The following is a 25276-nucleotide window of genomic DNA, read 5'->3' on the forward strand; positions in this document are numbered from 1 at the left end:
GAGATCATGACCTGAGCCGAAGGCAGCCGCTTAACCAGCTGAGCCACCCAGGCGCCCCCAAGAGCCCTTTATTTTTGTCTTTTTTTTTTTTTTTCCTTAGCCAAAATGAATTTCTTGTGGCATATAGTCAGGTCTTTTTATTGAATGTGACAATTTCTGCTTTTTAACTTAGCTGTTTAAGATCATCTGTACTTAATATAATTATCAATATAGTTGAGTTTAAGTATATCATTTTGCTATTTGTTTTCCTTTTTCCCTTTCTGCCTTTTCTTCTTTTCCTAACTTATGTTGTGTTTGAGGTTGTTTTTTGTTTTTAATTTCATTTTATGCCCAATATGGCTGTATATTTTGGTTAATTAATTTAGTCATTTTTCTAGGGTTTACAATATATACCTTTAACTAATTAGTTTACTTTCAAATAATGTTCTATTTCATGTGTGGTGTAAGAACTTTTCAACAGTATACCTCTCATTTGTGGTATTGATATCATTTTGTTTACTTCTATATATTCAATAAAACCAACAATGCATTGTTATTACTTTTGTTTTAGGAAGTCAGTTATCTTTTAAATTTTTATGTTTAGCCACATATTTAGTATTTCTGGCACTCCTTATTCCATTTGCACCAATTCAAATTCCAATCTGGTTTAATTTTTCTTCTTGAAGAACTATCTTTAACATTTCTTTCAGTGCAGGTTTGCTGGCAAAGAATTCTCTCAGCTTGTTTGTCTGGAAAAATATCTTTATTTCCCCTTCTATTTTTAAAGATAGAAACTGAATCAGTAATCAAAAACCATCAAAAAAGAAAAGCTTAGGACCAGATAGCTTTACAGGTGAATCCCACCAAACATTTAAAGAATTAATACCTATTCTTCTTAAGCTATTCCAAAAATAGAAGAGGAAGAAATGCTTCCAGATTTATTCTATGAGACCAGCATTAGCCTGATACCAAACCCAGACAAGGACACTACAGAAAAAAAATAATAAATGGATAAAATTATAGACCAATAGCTCTGATTAACACAGATGCAAACACCCTCAACAAAATATTTACAAACCAAATTCAAAATATATTAAAAGGATCATTCACCGTGATCAAGTAGGATTTATGTCAATGATGCAAGGATGGTTTGATATCAGCAAATCAATCAGCATGGTACACCACATCAACAAAATGAAGGATAAAAATCATATCATCATCTCAGTCGATGCTGAAAAAACATATGACAAAATTTGATGTCTGTTCATGGTAAAAACTCTCAGAGAATATACCTCAACATAATAACGGTCATATATAACAAACCCACACCTAATATCATACTTAGTGGTGAAAAGCTGAAGACTTTTCCTCTAAGACCAGGAAAAAGACAAGGATGTCCACTCTCACTGCCTTTACCAATATAATATTGGTAGTCCTGGCTGCAGCAATCGGACTAAACAAATAAATAAGAAAACCTTATGTAGAAAGTGCCCTCTGGGTCCCAGTAGTGCAATCCCCTTTGGTCACCAGACTCCAGGGGTGTCCCCTGTTTGGGCTCTGTGTGCCTTCCTGTTTTGACTGGGCCTTGACTGCTGTAGTTGTGCTGGTAGGTGGGGCTAGCCTTCCCCCACTTACTGCCCTCCCCCCGCCCTGCCTGTCCCTGGGGCTGTCTACCAGGTAAGGTAGGGTGTTAGTCCCTTTTGGTGGATGCCCATCCCAGCTGAGGCTGCCTGCCTGTGGGGTGTGGCAAATCAGGATTCACTCTGGAGGAGTGCCTGCTGGGATGGGCAGGTTGAGTGGGTCTGCAGGGACACACTCAGATGGGATGAGCTGTGCTAGCAAGGAAGATGGGGAGTGTTAGAACTGGCTCTTGCCTGTGTCAGGCCACCTAGGCTGAAGGAAGGCTAGAAAAATGGCTCCTGCCAGCACTTCTGTTCTGGGGGAAAGCTCCCATTGACCCCTACCCCTCTGGCACAGGCTTAAAAATTAGTCAATAAATCTCCTTCCCCCATAACCCAGGTGCTCTTCAAACTGCTGCCTTTGTGCTTGGTCTTAGATGAATAATATAGTGCTCTGGTCCTCTAGGAGTGAAGTCTTGGTTTCCTATAGCCCTTTCGTTCTCTCAGAGTTATACCTGCTGGCTTTCAAAGCTGGATGATATGGGGGCTTGTCTTTCCAGTGCAGGTTCCTAGGGCTGGGGGTGCCCAATGTGGGGCTTGATCTTCTTGCTCCTCAGGGAGGACTTCCACTCCTGTAATATCTTTCCCATTTGTGGGTTACCATGCAGGAGGTTTTTTTTTTCTGACCACTTCTCAGTCCCTCTTGCCTTTCTTTCTTTTTTTTTTTTTTTAAAGATTTTATTTATTTATTTGACACAGAGAGAGAAACAGCGAGAGAGAGAACACAAGCAGCGGGAGTGGGAGAGGGAGAAGCAGGCTTCCCACTGAGCAGGGAGCTTGATGCAGGGCTTGATGCCAGCACCCTGGGATCATGACCTGAACAGAAGGTAGACGCTTAAGGACTGAGCCACCCAGATGCCCCCCTCTTGCCTTTCTTGATGTGACTTTTTCTTTATATCCCTAAAGAAAGAGGGAAGAGCTGTTCTGCTAGTCTTCGGGTCATTTTCAGAATGAGTTGCGTTATATGTATTTGGAGCCTCAAGTGTGTCTGGGGGTGGAGGTAAGCCCAGGATCCTCTTAATCCGCCATCTTCCCTGCAGTCTCTTTCTGATTTTTTTGAATGGCTGTTAATTTTGATTGGATTAAGCTATTTTGAGTTTTATCTTGTTGATTGTTGAATTTTGTTGTATTATTTGAAATAGTGTATATTGTTCCAACTCTCATTTATGTTATTTGAAATCATTTGGATTATTTTGAGGCATATTTTTAAGATTTGTTAGTATGGGTCCAGAACAGAGTTTATTGTAGGTCTCATTTAACCCCACTACTAAGGAGATGTGCTCCTGAGGATTCAGCTGAATCCTCTATGTATTACAAGGTTTATCCACTCTGACTAGTAGGAATCTAAACTGTTGTCTGCTGTGTGTGAGCTCCAGATGTTGTACTCACTTTTGTTTATCTTTTCCTAGTCTTCTATAATTTTCTGTCATTTATGTATGGGTTTTAGTCATCCCAAGACTTGAGCAGACTTTTCTATCTCTGGGATTTTTAGTGTAGTTTTCTCAAGTTCTTGGCCCTGCCTTATAAACCTTTAACTCTGTCTCCTCAACTCAGTTTTGCTTGGGTTTTGCCACTATGTCTTGTAGCATATAAACTGACTCCTGTTTGTAAGCTGGGCAATTACAATGCTTACTTTTCTTATTTCCTTTCTTTCAAGTGTTACAGTCCTTTGCTACCTGTGGTCTAATACCTGAAAGCCACTGTTTCATATATCTTGTTCAGTTTTCTAGTTGTGTTAGTTGGAAAATTAAATCTGGCCCCTGTGTCTCCATTTTGATTGGAAGTAGAATATTGTCTGTATAGTGTAATTTAAGCTTTCCTTCATCCTTTGTCTTACTTTTCCTTTGAAGTAGCTACACTACAGAAGATAATGGATACTTTAGGGGTGGGTGGTAGTGAAGATGTCTGCAAGTAAACTGCTGGTGATAGTTAGGAAATGTGTGTTTTATTTTTTCTGTTCACTCTTTTCATCTTTTATTATAGTTTATATTTTATATTTTATAAAAAGTAAAGTCTCTCCTCTTGTCATATCTTTGTATAAAATTCACATGCTAGGAATATGCACCATATTTTTTGGTAATTTCCTATATTTTAGACACATTACTTCCTACTCTTAGTAAACCTTGAGAAACCAGACATTTCTCATTTCTGTATCCATAATAGATCATTGTACTTAGCAACTATTTAGAAAACACACTCATTTTTACATAATGTGAAGAATTTTAGGGGGCGCCTGGGTGGCCCAGGGGGTGCCTGGGTGGCTCAGTCGTTAAGCATCTGCCTTCGGCTCAGGTCGTGATCCCAGGGCCCTGGGATTGAGCCCCACATCGGGCTCCCTGCACCGCGGGGAAGCCTGCTTCTCCCTCTCCTACTCCCCCTGCTTGTGTTCCCTCTCTCGCTATGTCTCTCTCTGTCAAATAAATAAATAAAATCTTTAAAAAAAAAAAAAAAAAAAGAATTTTAGTGTACAGATTTTATGCTGTTTGGCTAATTAGAGATCCTCAGTATAGTTACAGGGTTTTCCTGTTCATTTTCTGAAATGAGTCGAATCTGATCTTTCTCCAGATCTGTATTCTTTCTGACTAGGTGACAATCCCAGAGCTTTCCATCCTTGGCATTATTATCCTTTTCATTGTGTTGAAACTATAGTTTGTAAGATAGCTGCAGCTGCACTTGGATAGTTCTACTGCTTTGGTCTTTTCAGGATTCATGCATGTGGTAACAAATACCACCAGTAACATCATCTCTAAGGGATGAGGACTATAGATATGTACAATTTAAAATTATTTCTTTTGGAAACCCATCTCTTTTTCCATTCTTCCTTTATTTCTTCTGGAAATTATATGTGTTCTTCAAGGTTATGCAAGCTTTGACAAGCTGAGCTTTGCCAGCCTATCCAAGGGAAAAGTCAGCACCTTACATGGAGCCAAAGTAGAGGGGAAAAAAATCCCCGATTTTAATGGCATTGTGTCAGGAAATAGAAAGCATGGTGGGGCATGTGTGCAGATATATGTAAACTTGTAGCTCTGCATGCTCTTAGGTTTTTATTGTGTTCCTTTTATGTCTTATAAAGACAATATAATATAGGCCATGGTGAAAAATTTTTTTCTCGACTTTTAAAGGAGTGGTGGATGTTTTTGTGATGCTGTCAAGATAAAATTTCTATTTTTTGTTAATATATTTACTGTCTGTTTGATATTTCTGTAAATAAATGAATCTTTATGTAGCTTTTGCATTTTACCCTAGGCAATGTTGTGTGCTCGCTTGTGTTTGGCTCTGCTTTCATTTGGCTTCCTTTTTCTGAGACTTGAACTATTTAATGTCCATAGCCAACCTTCTAGTGTTCCAGTGCAACTATATGCCCCTCATCTCCTACTTTCTTCTTTTCCTTGTCTCCTGAGCAAGATTTCTCCCTCTATATTTATTTCCTCTTTTGAAACTTGCCTCTTTGGTATACCATTTCACTAGGGTATTATTATATAATTTGATAAGTTGAGTAATTCTCATTTATTAATGGTACTGATGTAGGAAAAGACATTAGGGTTCGAGTTTGACAGCTAAGAAAGAATTCTTGAGATGTTTTTGGTGCAAAAAGGTGGTTTTATGAAAGCATGGGGACAGGACCCGTGGTCAGAAAGAGCTGCACCGGGGTCATGAGCAGTAGCCCATTATATAGTTTCAAGTTGGGAGGGAGTTAGGGATCGCTTAAGTCTCTAAGGAATTTTGGAATAAGGTTTCCAGGACCTTGAGGGGGCTAGCTATTATTGGGAAAAGGTCATTTATTACTGTCTAATAAAAACTGAGTCATGAGACCCTTCAGATGTATATCGGTGGGTCATATGCTTGGGAGATGATTGCCAACACGTATCTAAAATTTCCAAAGAAATTTTTATATGTTAAAGTAAACTTACAGGATCTTGGAGGTTGGGCTAAGATTACCTGTTGCCCTTAGCAAAGTATTAACATGGAGGCAGCTGAGTCCCTAGAGGAATGTTACTCTCTGTTTCAAGGACTTGTCAGTGGGGCTGTAGGTAGTAAGGAAATTTAATAATTTTTCTTCTGCCTCTGTTTCCCACATCAGTACTGCTAGTAACAGTAGGGAGTTTTGGTATTTAAATTGACAATCACATGAGGTGTTAACTTATGTCATTAATATTATAATGTTAAGCACTTTGAGATTTTATTTTCTTTAATTTTGAGAGTTTTTGGTCTTTATCTAGATTCTGTGAGGAAGAGAAATGTATTAAAACAAGTAAGTAGTCTCCTAAAACTGTAAGGTTCTTGGGGAAAATTATTTCTCTTGAAACCCAGGCCAGTAGAGGTATGTCTGTACTGTTTCCTCAGTAGCTTCAAGTCAGGTATTTTCATGGATGTTCTGTTTGTCCCAGAAAGAGAGCCTAAAGCTGAGTTTTTCACTTGGGGAGTGCTTAAATGCTCCACAAATCAGTGACTAGATACATTTCATTTTGTGCCCATGTGGTTTCTGTGGGTAGTTTGTTGTTTTAAAAACTTTCAAAGAACATTTTTTTTTCCTGGCAATCATGTGTATCCTGTGCAAGTATTTTTCATTATTAATAATCTTGAGAAGAACCAACTCCAGGTCATAATGCAGTTGGCTAAAATCATAAGGTATTATCCAGTCATCCCATATGATTTGTGTCTGGTTTGCCAAAATCCATTAATTTGAGGCTCCCAAAGGGCAGAGTAATGGTTTCCTCTCCTGTTTTTGTCACCAACCTGTTTTTGGAAATTATTTCTATCAGTTTTGTGTAAATTAACAGTCTTCCAGAGAAATTCATGAGATACTTAATTTCTTCTGGGCCTATATACTGGTTTTACTTTGGGGTGGGTATTTCCCTCCTCTGTTCTTACTCTATATAGAAATTTCCCTTTGTTTTTGACTTGAATTTCAGCTTTCCATTGTGTTTTGCTTTTCATCTTCTTCCTCATTTAGGCCTACTGGTTAGAAGTCTTGTCTTTAATTGCATTTCGAAGTGGTTAAGTTTCTGTCGTTTTCCGTTCTCCTGTACAGTAGTGAGGGTTTGCTTCTACAGGTACACTACAACCTTTTAGTAATGAATTTGGGTTTAAAGAGAAATTGAATTAAATTCTTGAGTTACTTCAGAAGTTGTAACATCATGCTATTTACATTTCTGGCCACACAATGAAGGTTTTTATGGAAGTGAAGTATTGTAGTGAAGTTTTTGAAAGTGAAGCTTTTGTGTCATCAGCTTGTGGGCATGAAAGGTATTTTTAGGATTTTGCTAGCCCAGAATTACAATGTTAAATAGTCCATATAAATCTAGTTAATAAGTGAATTAACCAGAAAGAAAACTTGAAGAACCCCTTCTCTGAACTTCTCCTTCTCTTAACCGAGGAGGAAACTGAAATCTAGATAGATTTGGTGACTGTGATAAGATGTAATTTAGTGGAAGTGTTAGGACTAGAGCCTAGTGCCCTGACTCCACATCTAGTGCTCTTTCTACTCCCTTGAGATCTCTTACTATCTTGTCACCAACAAAATGATAATTTATGTGAAATGTTACAGGGCTCTGGTTTTAAAATACCCAAATACATTTTATTTTTGTGATATAAGTTTGATGAGAGAAAGCTTACAAATTCATACCACATTTTCCCTTGTCCTGTAAAACAGTACTGATCATCTTTGAGGTTATTCGTTGAATATTTGAGGAAGGAAATTGTTTGGCCTTTATTTGTTTAAGCCTATTCTTCATTGTATTAAAGTAGTTTTTAAAACTTCCCAAAGCTAGGAAAACATGCAAATAAAAATCTCTTATTTAGCATTTATTGATGGCTTTTCCTGTCTATCTTTCTAACAGAACCTGTTTTGTTCAGGCATCTAAACCTTCTTCACATGACTCAGAGAAAGGGGTCCTCTTTCCTAGTTCCAGGATTGATTCTGGTAAGTCTAAGTGAAACATGGCAGTTCTCTTTCTTTGCTAGTGACAGGTTCAAAGATTAGCAGATCACAATCTCAGAATATCTTGATCTCTTGCTTCCAGCCTGTAGATGAAGCTACACATAGGCAGTCAGCTAGGAGAGTTACAGAGGATTTCTGAAGCTCTGACTTGTAGTGCTTAGAGCCTGCTGTACCTGTGGACTTCCTCTTGTATTTGATAATGGTTATACATTTCCTTATTGTTGAAGCCAGTTTGCTTTTGGAATTTCTGTTACTGCTGGATGAAAGATGCTATCTGATACATCTCTTGATACTTTATACTGTGAAAGACGATTCAATAAGAGTTAGATTTTGGCCACTAAGTTGTTGTGAATTCAAGGAATAGAGAAGACTTTAGATAGGTTTGAAACTAGGAGAATCTCTTTTAAGAGATTTGTGATTGAGACAATTATAAAATCAGAGCTCATAAGGCATCATAAACCATTGTGACTTAACTTCCATCTTTTTTTAGCTCTACTGAACTTTTCTTCCTTTTTTTTAAAATTTAAACCAGTAACCTAAGTCCAGTGGTTTCTGTTCATTTCTTATTTTCTTTGACCTCTATTATATTATACCTATTTCCATCCTTGTTCACTTTTCCCATATGACTTCTAGGGCATCGTTCTGTCTTTGTATATTTATGATCATTTCTTTTAAATTTCTTTTACTGACTTACTTTCTTTGACCTATCTCTTGAGTAGTAATGGTTTTCTATGTTTTTTATATTCTTGTCCTAATTAAAAAAAAACTTATTGTTTATTTTTTTATTTTATTTTATCTTTTTTAAAGATTTATTTATTTATTTATTTGACAGAGACAGAGACAATGAGAACAGGAACACAAGCAGGGGGATTGGGAGAGGGAGAAGCAGGCTTCCCGCTGAGCAGGGAGCCCGATGTGGGACTCAGTCCCAGGACTCTGGGATCACGACCTGAGCTGAAGGCAGCCGCTTAACGACTGAGCCACCCAGGTGCCCCCCAAAAAACTTATTGTTTAGAATAATTTTAGAATTATAGAAAATTGTGAGCTTAGTACACAGAGTTCTTATATATTCCACTCATAGTTTTTCCTATTATTGATATATTAGCATGGTGCATTTGTTAAAATTAATGAACCAATGTTTATACATAATTATTAACTAAAGTCCATACATTTTTTCAGATTTCCATAGTTTTTATGTACCATCCTTTTTTCAAACTCTTCCAGGTTCCCATACAGGTGGGATACCATATTACATTTAGTGGTTATTTATGTACTTAGGTTCTTCTTGGCTATGATGGTTTTTTAAACTTTACTTGCTTTTGATGACCTTAACAATTTTGAGTAGTACTGGTCAGATGTTTTATAGGTTGTCCTTCAAGCAATTGGGGTTGGTCTGATGTTTTTCTTATGTTTAGAATGAAGTTAGGGGTTTGGGGGAAGAGACCACAGACATAAAATGTCATTTTTATCATGTCATATCAAGGGTACATACTATCAACATGACTTAATCATTGTTCATATCAACCTTGATCATTTGGCTGAGATGGTTTTTGTTAGGCTTCTCTGCTTTACAGTTCTTTCTCCCCCTTTCCATGTGTATTCTTCAGAACAAAATCAGTGTGTGCAGGCCACACTTAAGGAGTGGGGAGTTCCACCTTCTTGAGGGTAGAGTATTTATATTAGTTAATTGGTATTTTTCTGCATGGAAAATTTATCCATTCTTCCTTCCTTCCTTCCTTCTTTCTTTTCTGTTCTTTTCATTTCTTCCTTCCTCCTTTCATCATTTATATCAGTATGGATTTGTGGATATATATTTTTCACTTTACTTGGCCTAAATTTTTAATTGCTGTTTGTACATTGATGCTTTCTAAATATGTTTATCCTGGCAATTCTTCCTATTTCTCTTTTAGAAAGAGCTCTTTCAGGGGACCTGGGTGGCTCAGTTGTTAAGCGTCTGCCTTCGGCTCAGGTCATGATCCCAGGGTCCTGGGATTGAGCTCTGCATCGGTCCCCCTGCTTGGCGGGAGACCCGCTTTCCCCTCTCCCACTCCCCCTGCTTGTGTTCCCTCTCTCGCTGTCTCTCTCTGTCAAATAAATAAATAAATCTTAAAAAAAAAAAAAAAAGAAAGAGTTCTTTCTAGTCAACTTCCTATTGGACTGCATCCTACTGGTCTTTTTTTTAAAAAAGATTTTATTTATTTGAGAGAGAGAGAGAGAGAGCATGAGCAGGGGGAGGGGCAGAGGGAGAAGCAGACTCCCCACTCAGCAGGGAGCCCAACTTGGGGCTCGATCCCAGGACCCCGAGATCATGACCTGAGCTGAAGGCAGACTCTTAACCAACTGAGCCACCCAGGTGCCCTGGTCTTTCTTTTACTGAAACCTCAAACTAAACGTGACCATATTGCCTAGGCTCAGACTAATCATTTTATATCTCATCTCCTTCATTTTATGCCTCATTACATCTACCCAAACTTGCTTTTCTAACTGCTTTCTCAAAGCTAGAAACCAGTGAAATCTTTGAGTTTTCCTTTCCTTGTTCCCACTTCCTTAGTAGCTCTCATTTGGATTATCTTTGTCTCTGTCCTTTCCCTAAAACTAGCCTATTCTACTTCCACACCATTATCCATACCGCCTCCTAGACCTTTTCCTAAAGTATATGTTACTTATTCAAAATACATCTCTTTTCAGAATCCTTCAGTGAGTTCTGTCTCTGACTCTAATTTAACTGTGATTTTAGGCAAATTACTTGGTTTCTCTCTAGCCTGTTTTCTTACTTAGAAAGTGTAGGTAATGATAGGGATCTTCTGAGCATTAAAAGTGATAATGTGTCTAAAGAGTTTAGGTATGTGTCTGGTACAAAGTAGTACACTGTAGAAGACAATTATTTTTATTATTCTGTGACCTCTTTCAAACTCCGTGAAATGAACTTTCACAATTTGGCTCCTAGCCACTTATCCAGCAGCTTCATTTGTGGATATTCTCCTACCATAGTTACCTTGTCATCCAACAATTTCACACAATTTGTTGTATTTTGGGTTTGCCATACTATGTACTTTTATATACCTGTCCCTTCTCACATGTTCTTTTGTCAGGAATGTTTTTATCTTTCTCGACTAACAGGAAAACTGGCTTCTATATATCCTTCAGTATTGAACTTAACTATTCCCACCATGAGAGTTAATCACCACCATTTTCTATTGTCACTATACCATGTGTATAGATATGTAATGTATACTGTGTATATGTTTGCAAGTCTGTCTCTGTTAAATTGTGACCTCTACAGGGCAAGGCCTAAACTTAATTTATCATTACATCATTAGCATTTATTATGACTCTGTTAAATTTGTTACATAGACTGCCTTGCAAGTGCTGAAATCATGTCTAAGTATCCTTTACTAATGGTCTTGAGGCTTCTACTTGAACCCATCCAATAGTGAGAAATTTATAACTGGAGAGGTAGTGATTACTTTTGGATGGGTCTAAATTTTAGAATTTTATTAATTTTTTATTTTTTAATTTTTAAAAAGGATTTATTTATTAGAGAGAGTGTGTGTGTGAATAGAGGGAGGGACAGAGGGAGGTGGAGAGAGAAAATCCCCAAGTAGACTCCCAGCTGAGTGCAGAGCCCAGCACAGGGCTTGATCTCACGACCCTGAGATCATGACCTGAGCTGAAACCCAAGAGTTGGACACTTAACCGACTAAGCCAACCAAGTACTCCTAGAATTTTATTTTTATGTAGATTTTAAATCTGTCTGCCTTTCGTTTTCACTTGTCTGTTCTCTGGAGCCATAGTTAGTCTGTGCATTCAGCATTGTAAAGTATTTGAGCACCAAATATGTTTTAAGTACATTTCAGAAATCTCTTGGTTAGAAATGAAAGAGACCTGAAACACTGTAACTTAAGAAAAACAAATTTATTCATTGACATTGCTATTCTCCAGACTTCTTTGATTGTTCACCTCTATCAGGTATCTGGTGTATGTCCAGTATGGGTATATTTATCTGCTCATTGTGTATGTGTGTGTTTGTGTGTGTGTGTGTTCATGTGTGTATGACTATAATAATATATTATTTACATTACAAAACAGACATAAACATAGTACTTTGCAAAAGATAATACAAAATACGTATATTTTAATTTAGGTGAAATATTTCTTCTCATATTCTGATGGATCATCTTACATGTCCCCTTCTCTTCAGGGTTGTATGTGCACAACATCTTAAAGCTCTCTGATATATGTAATCAGACTCTGTTATGGGCAGGGTTGGAGCTGGTCTTTGGAATGACTGAAGTGACTCAGATGACTTCAGAAGATCTACTTTTTCTTTTTTCTTAATGGCTTCACTCTCTTGGACTGGCTTCTCTTTGGGGCTAGGACCCTGGTTGCTGGCTTTGGGCTCATTTCTTCACAGCTTTCACTTATTCAACAAATTATGAACGGAGTGTATAGTCTGTGTCTGGTGCTATTCTAGGTATTGAAGATATAACAATGAGTATTAAAAAGAAGTATATTTAAGTGATAGTACTATGTAGAGAATTAAAGTAAAATGATGTGACAGTGATTAAGTGACGCTTAAGAAAGTTTGTCCAGAGGCGACATTGAATGAGATCTGAATCTCAAGAAATAACTAGCCCTGCAAATATCATGAAGAAGAGCATTCCACGGAATAGCTTAGGCAAAATTATTTAAGTGGGACTGACCTTGCATGTGAGGAAGTAAGATAAGGCAGTTGAGTTCATAACTTAGTAGATGGGGAGAGTTTTGTGATCAGAAAGAAAAGGGTTTTTTCCCTTCTATCTCTAGTTGGAAACATCCCAAGGAAAGATTGATTGATTCAGCTGGTATATTCTTTTTTTTTTTTTAAGTCTAACAATAAGAGATTTATTTATTTATTTTTTCCATGCAGAACGTGCCCTCTTTAATACCCATCATCAGCTGGTATATTCTTAATAAGCTGTGCAATAATTGTAGTAGTTGATACCATGTTCTTTTTAAGAAATCATGTTTTTTGAGCTAAGTTAGGTTCTATTCCTAACCTAGAAAGAACTCTTACATTAGAGTTCCAAGGTGGGCTTTATATGTTTGAGTACTTAATTTAGATATTGAAATGCTGTATATTATGGATATTAGAAGCTTCAAAAAAGTTCCCCCAAAATAGAGCTCTATGGTGACTAACTGGCTTTACTACTATTACAGAATTTTAACAATACTTTTTTTATGTTGTAATTTCAGGTTTTGAACATGTGGGTTGTGAGAAATAAACCGGAAATCTTGTCTCTGGGGGTTGGAATCTGGTGTGGCTTCAAATGACAAACAAAATATTTTAATATGTACATTGCCAGGTAAAATTTCAAATGGATTTTCCATAGGGTACAAACTTTTGAAGCCAAATAATGTAAAGTGATTTTATACTTGCACACAGATTCCTGTTGAGTTACATTGGTTTTGTTAACTTATGGTGGGGAAATTGGTAGCTGATTAAGCAAACAACTAAAGAAATATCTTTGTACATCTTTTGTACAGTTTGTTCTTGTTCACTTGTCACAGGTTGTTTGGGGAAGAGTTCTGAGATTACATGCTAAGAGTTGGTATCCTAAGAGTCCAGTGGGTTTTTTCCTTGTATTTTTAAAATGACAGGTGTATTTCAAGATCTAGAATATCTTGTTTTGTTTCAAGGAATTACCCTAGAAGAATTGAAATTAGTAATTTTTAGATTTTTAATTGTACTTAAATGAAGGTATGTATGTTTTCTTCCTTTCTTCTAATTCATTTGAGAATTTTAGGAAAGGGACATTGTGTTACTATTAGGGTGGCCATTTTAGAAAGGTCTAGGTGAGTTTATTATCTTTCAGCTTGCATTATTCTTATTTATATGAGTGGCTGGAGATGTCGCATGTAATTTGAGGTCTACATCTGGTTTTATGTTGAGTGAATCTGATCTAGGCTCGGCTATCTTCAATCGTGATTTTCCCAGCTGTAAATTAGAAACTTGGCATTGAAAATCATGTGGTTTTGTGTAAGTAGAATTCAGATTGCGATGTTTTCTGTCACTTCATAATTCTAATTTTAGAGTTTCAGTTTTTATAGTAGAATAATTCACTCCAGAAAAGTCTGAAATTTGCTTGCCCATATATTGCCAGGAACATTGATGGTCAATGGTTTGTCAAACTGAATATCCTTTATTAGAAATATGGTGAAGCTTTTACTCATCCACTCATAGAATTGTAACCATGAATTTTCTATCTTTTACTTGTAAAGTCTACAGGAAACCCTTTGTATTTGCATTCTCAAATTTCTTGGAAACACAGAGCTATCTATGGAATTTTCCCTTCATTGGTAATAAAAAGGGAGGAGTGGGGGATAAGTCTACAGCATGAGCCACTTACTGCTCTTTTGACTTTCCTTAGAAAAAAATTCACCTTTCAAAATAGTGGTCTGAATTGAACAGGGTTCAATTGGAATACTGTAGGTACCAGGAAGTCTTTTCTTATAGCTGTTACCTATTTGTGTAGTGCCATCTACTAGATTATAAATGCCTTGAGGATTGAAGTTACTATATATTCATCTTTGTATTGTTACACTTAGCTCCTCACATAATTTATACAGAGTAAGTATAGTGGGTTTGTTGAATTAATTTGGATTGACTTGAATTAGAGAGGATGGGGGATTAGGCAGATGGAAAAACAGGGCTAATCTGAGGGAAGCTAAGTCTTATAGTCCTAAGATACCTTGTTTTAGTTTAAGTAATCAAGAATTGTGATGTTTTATTTACCTTTAAAACCCTATGATTGACTAGTCAGAAGTTGTAGCATGTCCTTGCTCTGTTACCAACTGGAATTTACCTTTCAATAAGCTGCTCTGTGTAATAATACTGGTGGTTAAAAAATGCCATTACATATATTGTTTCAGGGGATAGTTCTCATGAATTAATTTCTAGACTAAATTCTTCAGTCTTTTTCTGTTGCTCCCCTGTTTAAAAAACTAATGTGTAATTTGCATATATTGTGAAATGTACACATAGGAGGTGTATAATTTGTTGTGTTCTGACAAATATATAACTTTCTACTATATACTTCAATTAAGATATGAAACATTTCCATTTCCCCAGAAAGTTCTTCAGTTCTCCTTGTACTCTCTCTCTCTACACCATTTTACCCCAACCCCTGATCTACTTTTCTGATTTCTTTTACACAGACTAGTTTTACCTGTTCTTGAACTTCATATAAATGGAATTACACAGTATGTACTCTTTGTGAGTGGCTTACGTTGCCCAATATAATGTTTTTGTTTTTTTTGATTATTAATCTGTTTACTTCAGTATGACACATACAATTTACCATCTTCACCATTTTAAAGTATACAATTCAGTGGTATTAAGTGTAATCACATTGTGTTACCATCACCACCATCCATCTACAGATCTCTTTTCATCTTGCAAAACTGAAACTTCATTCTTATTTGTTAATTTAAAAGACATTTTCTAAAAAGAGGTTATAGCACAAGCTCCCTTATCCAATCAGTTGGATATTGTTTATAAAAATTTTTCTGGCAAGAGTGGTTAGTCATAAAAATGATATGTACATACCTTAAAACATAGTATATATTTATAGTCCAGTCTTTTGATATTAAGTCCACATCTTTCCTGTGAATGTAGGTCTGCTGATTGGAATTCATCATGGCCTTTAACCATTATCTTCAATATCTAGTTTGATTTTCCTTTTATGTATAGTGAGACAGTTGAAAATAGTCCCAGTGGTTACTGTACTAAATTTTTATAGTCTTGCTTCTTGAAAATATGTTTTTAAAAACAACTAGACTTTATCAGATTGTTATGAAATATTCAACTTATTCATGGAAGCAATGATTTTTAAAATATTCAAGTTACATAATTATATTAACAAATAAACTGGGATAAATATGTTTAGAACAAAACAACTCATTCTCAATAGTGTACAGTCAACCCATGGGAGCACAGGTGTAGGGTCATGTCTTAGTAGCCTTGACACTTTCCTTAACACAGTAAGAATCAAAAGTAATGGGGAATACAGGTTTATTTCATGATTAACTTATGAGTTATTTAATGGAAGACAATTAAAGAAACTTGTACTGTAGATACTAAATTGATAATTTAAAAGTTTTTTAAAGTTTCATTTTCGTACTATAAACAAGTAGTCTGCTCTCTTCCCTATTGTCATAGTGAGTTTATTTGTGCATAAAATGAAATCATAGTTTTTATTTGAGTTATCTGTTGTTGTGCAGCAAACAACCCCAGAATCTTAGTGGCTTAAACAACTGTTTTATTTCATTCACAATTTTGTGGGTCAGGCATTTGGGAAGGATTTTGATGGTTATATACTGTTGTGGTCATCTAGCACTGAGGCTACAATTACTGGAAGAGTGGGAGATTCATTAGGTATTTTTCTCTTCATGTGGTCGCTCCACATGACCTATTTTGGGTTCCCTTGCAACATAAGAGGCTTAGGATAGTCAAATTTCTTCTGTGGAGAGTGGCATCATCCAGAGCAAGTTTTTCAAAGGACCATAAGTGGAAGCCATCAGTTTCTTAAGGTCGAAGCCTTATTTCTGTCACATACTACTGGTCAAAGCCATCATGGATCTCATTTACATTCAAGGAGAGGAGACATAGACTCCACTTCTCTATAGGAGGCGTGCCAAAGATTTTGTGGCCATTTTTAATCTGACACAGGTTTAAATGGTATATACAATTGATGACATTTTTATTTTAAATATTTATTTATAAATAAAGAGAATATTTCTTGTGGATGTCAACATTGAAGTCTGTGGAAGAACACATGGGTCTATATTTAACTGATTCAAATTATAAACGAATATGAAACATCTGGAGAGTAAAACTGGTGAAGGATAGAATGCTGGCAGCAACATCATTATAGTAATGGCTACTGTACACTTCTAATTTATCAGTTCAGCTCCTGTTTTACCAGTACGTTTGAGGAAGAGTCTCTCATAGCATTAAAAAAAAAAAAGAGGAAAACAAAACTCAGTAACGTATAGATGAATTTGAGCTTTAATCTTTTGGCAGACTGCAAATTCCATTTGGTATCTTGGTAACAGACATTTTAGACAACAGTGTGATTTGGTTTTAAGTGGACTAGGTCATTTTCAAATGAATTTAATATTTGCAAGTAACTTTTTTCTTTGTTACTTACACTAGAAGTAGTGCCATTTATGTATATAGGTTGGTAAAATTTACCATTGATTTTAAATACAGTGTCCTTTATCATCTCTAATGATAAAGGAAAATCAGATCTGAGTATCATTTCTTTCAATGACACGCTATGATCTTTTTTGATGACCTATGAAGACTCAGGGAAGGATACCTAAAGTGGTCATTAGAAATACTTTCTTTCACTGGGTTTTGCAGTGCTTTGCTCTTGGAAGTAATGTCACTTTTATTAAGATCAGCCAGCATTTAAGTGTGTGTTATGTTTTGTTAGATCTGAGACTATCTAGATCAAAGAAATTCGAATTTAATCTATATCAAATGTATGTAATTAATAATGGTGTTGAATTATTTTTTGAATAAAGCAGAAATGGAAATACTCTTCCTCTCCTTGTGATTGTTTGGTGCTGGCACCTGCTTTCCTGATGGTGCCAAAAGGAATTACTTTCAGATGTTAAATCCACTGTAATTTTAAGTGATTCTTCTCTTTCGGCAAAGACTGGCTATTTCCAGTGACTTGTATAACATTGTTATTAGTACTTTTGTTACATAATACATAGACATAAATAATTTTTGGTAGTCATTAACATATTTCCCTTATTTTATATAAATATTATGTATTGGGGGAATTTTCTGTGGAAGAGTATTACTATTCAGCTTTGTTCTTTTATATATAATATAGATATTCTGAATAGTATAAAATTACATTTATAAGCTTAATGTCAGTGCTGTATTATAATATGCCTTTTCTTTCTTCCATTTAATCTTTCTTGGCTTGAATTATTTTATTCTATAAATTATTTCGATATCTGCTGTTTTTATGTTGAAGTATGATTTTTTTATATGAAGTAAAAAAACCCAAAAACTGAGACTGCTGTATTCAAAACAGTTCAAATGAGAGTTTATATACTACATTAGAACATGGCTCAGATTATGTAGAATGATGTGTAGTCACTGTTACCTTAAAATTGGCCATGTGGTGAAATACGAAAACCTTTCTTAGTAACTAGGGTATCTTTAAAACCTGTAAAATACAGGTGAGCCACAATTTAGGACCACATAAAAAGTGAAAATCTGATTTATGGAAATAGGACTTAGTTTCATTATAGAATGATTTTTCCCCAAAGTTTGTTAAAAAATACACTTTCATGTATAATGTATGTGTATAATATGTATAATGTTTTTGCAGTTAAGTAGTTTTCAATACTTAATACTTTTTACTTTTGTCTAAGTATAATAATGATACATTTTTTTTTTTTTCAGATTTTATTTATTTATTTGTCAGAGAGAGCAAGTAAGCAGTGGGAACAGCAGGCAGAGGGAAAAGCAGGCTCTCCGCTGAGCAAGGACCCCCATGTGGGACTCCATCCCAGGACCCTGGGATCATGACCTGAGCCAAAGGCAGATGCTTAACTGACTGAGCCACTCAGGTGTCCCTGATGATATATTTTAAATAGAATGTTGTTCACAGCTACACCTCTTTTACAAAACAGAACATTTATCTCCTTTAGTCGCTTTCATCTGAATATAGTAGGTATGGTTTCTCGAGACCGTGACTTGTATAACATTGTTATTAGTCCTTTTATTTTGTTACATAATACATAGAAGTAGAAAAACAGGTAGAAGTATATACAACTGTGGTATTCCATACTAATGGAATTGAAAATTAGTAGTTTTATTTGTATATTTGTACTGTGTTGTAAGTGATTGACTTATTTTCTTTGATTTTCATGTAACTCTGAGCATATCTCTAATAGTTATGCTAGTCTCTTCCAGTTATGTTTATACACACACACACACACACACACACACACACACATATATATTTTTTTACATTGTGGTAGGCAGAAGAATGTCCTCCAAAGATAACAGGCCCTAGTCCCTGGAATCTGTAAATGTTACCTTATTTGGAAAAAGGTTTTTGCAGATGTGATTTAGTTAAGGATTTTATAAAGAGGAGATTATTCTATCCCAGGTTTATTCATTCATTTAGGAAATAATTATTGAGCATTTACAGTATGTCAGCCATTGGGCTTGATGCTGGGGATATGATGAGGGCCAAGAGAAAGATATTTGATGAATAATATTGAAAATCTTTGAAATAAATAATTAGGGGAAGCAAAATAGAGGATCTTGAAATAGATTACCATACATACAAGAATGTTATATATGAAAATTCAATTCAGGTGAATGGGTGTGGATTATTTAACAAATAGTTCTGGCATATTTGGCTATCTATTTGGGGTAAAATAAAGTTGGATCTTTATCTTACACCATATACAAAAATAAATTCCACATGGAAGGACTTAAAACTTCTGCGTTAAATGTAGGAGAGGACATGTGCATTCTTGGGGTGAGGGAGACCTTAACCACCACTGTAAATCTACAAAAAGATACATTTGTATGAAACCTAACTTGAAAAAGTACACTATTTAAACAGTGGGTTTGGTAAAAATATTTGCAATTCAGAGGAAAGACAAAGTTGATCTGTTATTTGAAATAACTACTTAGATATTGACTAAAAGGGAGCATATAGCAAGCAACATAAGAACCATGAGCAAAAGGTATGAGGAAGCAAATTTAAGTGGGCAAAAACATATAAAAAAATGTTGAAACTCATGAATAGAAGAATGCAAATTAAAGTACTGATAAAATATTACTCTATCAAATTGCCTCTTTCAGCCCCTGCCCTTTATTGCGGGGAGTGTGGCGGGGGGGGGGGGGGGGGAAGAAAGAAAAAGAGGAAAGGACCAAAAATAATTTTTTGCTGGCAAGGACCTAAGGGAAAAAGTTATTTTTGTACTTTGCTGGTAGAAATGTGGATTAATGAAGCCTTTTTGGAAGAATATCTGACATTGGTTAAAATGAAAAAAAAACTATATACTGACTGATGTAACAATCCTTTTTTTTTTTGAATCTAGCCCATGGAAACATACCTACATACATAAAGTTTTCTGTACAAGCATTTGTATTGGCAAAACTTTGGAAACTAAGTATATGCCTATCAAAAAAGTTATGGTTGAATAAATATGTATTTATTATGCATCTACAGCGTGAAGTCTTAGTAGCAATTAATTAGAGGGAATCAGATACACACCAGTAGTCTAGGAGGGATTTCCATTGGATATTATTATGTGAGAAAAAATAAGAATGAAAAATGTGCATGATACTTTATATTAAAAAAATGCAGTGACAATACCATTATATATGTAGATGTGTATATGAGGGTACATATTTGTATATGTTATATGAGAATAGAGATATAGGTTAGATACATATTAGGTTGTTAACTTGGACCATCTGGGTGGGTGGATGGGTGGAGCTGGCGTGGGGGGTGTAAGGAAGGGATAGGTATATGAGGTAGGGAATCATGTCCACAAAGTAAGAAAAAAGGCTGCATTAAAAACAAGTTTTATGACAGTATGATCATGTTTATGCTTTAAAGTTAAAATTATACATTTATGTATTTATATATGGGAAAAGATTTTTTTTTTAAATTGCATGTAGTGCTATTAATTACTATAGTTCTTTTGGAAAGGAGAATAAATTGTCATGTTAATGGAATATTATGCAGATACAAATACCACAGTTATGAAGAGTGCAGTTATTAAGCCATTAATGGCTGTGAACTATATTTATGATATATGAAAAAATGATTTATAGTCTCATGTATAATTTAAATATATATGTATATATTTAAGTACTGGAAGAGAATAGGGTAAAATGAAAATACTATAGGGGAGAGTATAGTGAATTGTTTTTATTTTGTTTTGACAAATTTTGGAGAAAAATATAGCTTAATAAGCTACAAATCAAATTTAGAAGAAATACTCATACTAAAAATTAATATATATGGATTTTTTTGTGATAAAACAGTTTTTAAATTATGTCTTTAGGCATTTGCAGGCTGTTTAAATTTGGAGTCAACTGGGCATTTTTTTTTATCAATATCTTATTCCAAAAACTCAAGTCTCTTCATGATTTATTAATGAGAAATCTTTGGTTTCATGTACCATTATTTCTTACTAGGAGAAAAACTTTGGGTCTCTGGGAATAATTAGCATACTTTCATACTTTCCTTTAAGTATTGTTACAGATTCAGACAGCCAATTCTGTTAATAGCTTAGGCATTGTACATTATTATTTGATGATTGAGATCTTTACAAACTCTTTGAATCTGAATAAAGGTATGAGGAATAAGGAGCAGAGAAAGAGATAGAATTTGCTTTTAGTCCTTTATCTTATTTTGAGAGATATTTCCAAATCTCTCATATGCTTTATTGTTTTTAGGTGTTTGTAGTGTATCTTACCTCACGTTAGGTTTTATGAGAATTTGTGACCTTTGTATTTATCTGGCATGGATTGTCTGAATTTTGTTGATTTGTGTTTGTTGTCTTTAACTGATTTTGAAAAATTTTCAGCCATCATCTTTTCAGATATTTCTTTGTCTCATTCTCTTTGGCTTCTCTTTCTGGGATTTTAATTACATATATTATAGACCCTCTGATACTGTTTTGCAACCCATGACCAGCCCATGCTTTTTTCTCTGTTTTATCAGTGTATGTTTGTGTGTATTTAAATTTGGATAATTTCTTTTGATTTATTTTTAAGTTTACTGATTTTTTTCTTCTATTCTGTATAGTTTGATGATAAGCCCAAAAGAAAGTTTCTTCTCTGATATTGTGGTTTTCATTATCAGCATTTCCATTTTACTTTTATTTTTGATAGTTTCCATCTATCTGTTGATATCCACTTATGCATGTTTTCTACCTTTCTATTATATTCTTATATTAAGCACAGTTACTTTTTTTTTTTTTTTAATGTTCCTGTCATTTTGATCATCTCTTGGTCTAGTTTTGTTGATTTGTCTCTTGACTTCTTTCTTTCTTTTTTTTCCTTGCTTGTCTCATGATTTTTGTCACCATTTGTAAAAAAAAGATTGAGATAAATTGTATTTATGTCACAAAATGGACATACCTCTTTTTCTTCAGGTCACTGATGTTGGTGTTTCTAAAACATACTAAATTAATGCAGTATGAAACTAAGGCAGATATGTGATAAAATTGGCAAACCAATTCAAAGGAAAATGCAGCGTAAGTCAAAACACTTTAAAAGCGATATATTTAAGTTTTATCTTAACAGTTTATACTTTAACTTTTTGAACATATGTAGAATTAAAAGAAAAACTTTTATTTTGAAATAATTATAGATTTATACAAAGTTGCAACGATAATACAGAGAAGTCCTCTTTACTTTTCCTCCAGTTTCCCAAGTGGTTACATTTCATGCAACTACAGGATAATATAAACCAGAAAACTGATATTCATACAATGTGTGTGTATAATTCTGTGTCATTTTATCACATCTGTAGATTTGTATCACTATTCCCTCATCAAAATACAGAACTATTCCATCATCAGTAAGATCTCCCTTGTGCTACCCTTTTATAGTCAGTCCTACTCCCTCCCCCTCCACCATCCCTAACCTCTAGAAACCACTCATTTGTTCCCCATATTTACAATTTTGTCATTCTGACAATGTTATATAAATGGAATCATGCAGTATGTGACCTTTTGAGATTAGCTTTTTAATTTTTTTTTTCACTCAGTATACTGCCCTTGACATCCATCCAACTCATTGCGTGTTTCAATAGTTTTCTCTTTTTCTCCTTTTAATACTGACTAATACTTCAGTGGTGTGGATGTGGCACAGTTAGTTTAATATTTACTTATTTTAGGACATTTTAGTTGTTTCCAGTTTTTGGCTATTAAAAATAAAGCTGTGTCCAATCATGTACAGATTTTTGTGTGGACATAAGTTTTCCTTTCTTTGGGAAAAATGCCCAGAAGATCTTATTCCTAGATCTTATGGTAAGTATATGTTTAATTTTTAAAGTAACTTACAAATATATTTTCCAGAGTGGCTGTACCATTTTACATTTGTGCCATCAATGTTTGAAAGATCCAGTTTCTCTATATTCTTGCCGACATTTGGTATTGTCACTGCTTTTTTTTTTTTTTTTAAGTAGGCTCCACACCCAGTGTGGAGCCCAACACAGGGCTTGAACTCAAGACCCTGAGATGGAGACCTGAACTAAGATCAAGTTGCTTAAGCAACTGTAGGCGCCCCTCACTGCTTTTTATATTAGCTGCTCTAATAGTTGTATAGCGATATCTCATGGTTTTCTTAATTTGCATTTCCCTAATAACTAGTGATGTTGAATGTTTTTTAATTTGCTTTATTGTCATTCTCTTTGGTGAAAGGTTTATATATATTATCCATTTTCTAATTGGGTTTTTTTTTTTTTTTTTAAACCATTGAGTTTTGAGAGTTCTTTATATGGACCTGAATCCTTTGTCAGCAGATATGTGGTTTGTAGATATTTTCTCCCAGTCTGTAGCTTTTCATATGGCATTGTATTTCTTTTTTTTGTTTGTTTTTTGAAATACTTAAGACATATGGAAAAGTTATATGTAGTCCAAATGATTCCTGTACTCTTCACCCAGATTTCCCTAATGTTAACATTTTACCACATTTAAAAAAAAATCATTCTCTCTCTGTCTCTTTCTGTCTCTGTATGCATATATATATCTATGTGTGTATGTGTATACACACATAGGCAAAAATACATATTATTATAATTTAACTTAATAGGAAAATAGACTAAAAATAGGAAAATGGACTGAACAATAGAAATAAAAAAGTAAACCAAGAACTTACTGGATTTGGCTATGATGGACTAATACAGTTTGGATTACCATCTCGCTATAAATGACTATGATACTAGACAAGATATATGAAGCATCTATTTTCAGGCATTCAACAAGAGACAGCACAGGGCTGTGATCCTTGAGAAATAGGAAACACAGGAGGTTAATTTCATATTCTCCCCACTTTCTACCTGAGCACTTTTTCCCTGACCTAAGAAATGGAGACAAGCTAGGGAACTGTGATTTTGATGGGTAGAGGAAACAAAGATTAGAGTTTGGGGAATCATGAGGCAGTTGGAATTTGCAGGCAGGGTATTGGAGAGGGAGTTACAGAGAAGTAATTTCAGGAATCTGCATAGGGTTTCCTTTAAATATGTATGCACCTAATAACAGAGCTTCAAAATACATGAAGGAAAAAGTGACTGTGTAGGATAAAAAGACGTATTCACAATGGTGAACAGCATTTTTTGGGCGGGGGGCAGAGGGAGAGACTCTTAAGCAGGCTCCGTGCCCAGTGCAGAGCCCTACGTTGGGCTTGATCTCACTACCCTGAGATCATGACCTGAGCCAAACCAAGAGTCAGACGCTTAACCGAGTGAGTCCTTCAGGTGCCCCGAACAACACTTTCAGTCAGTGTGACCTAGGTGACATTTGTAGACTGCTATCACCAATAGTTTCAGAATATACATTATTTTCATATGCACATGGAACTTTCACCATGTCTTTCTTTTGGGTGCTTAGTGGAGGTCTTCATGATGGACATTTGGATTGTTGTTACTTACTTTTAATTTTTTTTGTGTGTTCAGTGGGTATAAAGTAGCAGTAGCATTTCATTGTTTTAAAATTTGTATTTCTCTGATAATCTTTGAGGTTGAGAGTCTTATTCATTCAACAAAAATACATTGAGCACCACCTCTTTGCCAGTCACTTCTAGGTTCTGGAGATAATTGGTGATCAAACTGATAACAGTACTTGTCCTTGTGGAGTTTATATTTAGTGTGTGTCAGGGAGACAAACAATAATCATAAATTCAAAAAATAGATAAAGTATGTTAAATGGTAAGTGCTGTGCAGGGAAGGAGGAATTAGGAATGCTGAGGGGAAGGTTTTATTTAAAATTGGGTAGTTACAGTGGAAGTGATATTTGAACCAAGACTTGGTGGAAGTATGGAAGTCAAGCAGCTATCTGAGGAAAGAGTATTCTAGGTAGAAAGGATAGTTAGTGCAAAGTCTTAAAGCATTAAAAAAAACCTGGCTACCTATAGTCATTATCCAAAATCAACTTAAAAATCATATTAGGACTTGATCATTTTGTAATGATAAAAAGTTAAATTCATAAAGAATGTATAGCATCAAATATACAGCAAAAAATGGGTAGAAATGTAAGGAGAAAGTGGTACCTCTACTATAATAATGAGAAATTTTAACTCATCTGTGATTATTGATAGGTGAAGCAAAAACAAAACAGAAAAAACCCAGCAAGGATATAGATCTAAATAGTACATTTTGTGGACATAACCTAGTTATGATATACTAGGACAGAACCTAGTATATATAGAATAAAAAAGACACATAACCACAGTTAAATCAGAGATTAAAAAGATAGTGAGAAATAAAAGCCATTTAAATCAGAAATGAAGTAAAATTGTCTTTGTTAAGGTGATAATGATACTTAGAAAACCCTGAAATTACACACACACACACACACACACACACACACAGAAAAAAACTGTTGGAACTAATAAATGAATTCAGCTAAGTAG

General features: G+C 34.9%; 1 protein-coding gene across 8 annotated transcripts in view; it reads left to right on the plus strand.

The window, feature by feature from the left end:
• Nucleotides 1-25276, plus strand: part of CCDC91 (coiled-coil domain containing 91) — a 367847-nt gene that overhangs the window by 30049 nt on the left and 312522 nt on the right. The window contains exon 1 of one of the 8 annotated variants that reach the window (XM_032432735.1): nt 7235-7581. The exons of the other annotated variants lie outside the window; for them this stretch is intronic. The gene's annotated coding sequence lies outside the window, so the exon portion shown is untranslated. Of the gene's footprint in view, nt 1-7234; nt 7582-25276 lie in introns of those variants that run through there. 8 annotated transcript variants of the gene reach the window in all.

This window comes from Phoca vitulina, unplaced genomic scaffold (assembly GCF_004348235.1).
Source record: "Phoca vitulina isolate PV1807 unplaced genomic scaffold, GSC_HSeal_1.0 scaffold49, whole genome shotgun sequence".
NCBI lineage: Eukaryota > Metazoa > Chordata > Mammalia > Carnivora > Phocidae > Phoca > Phoca vitulina.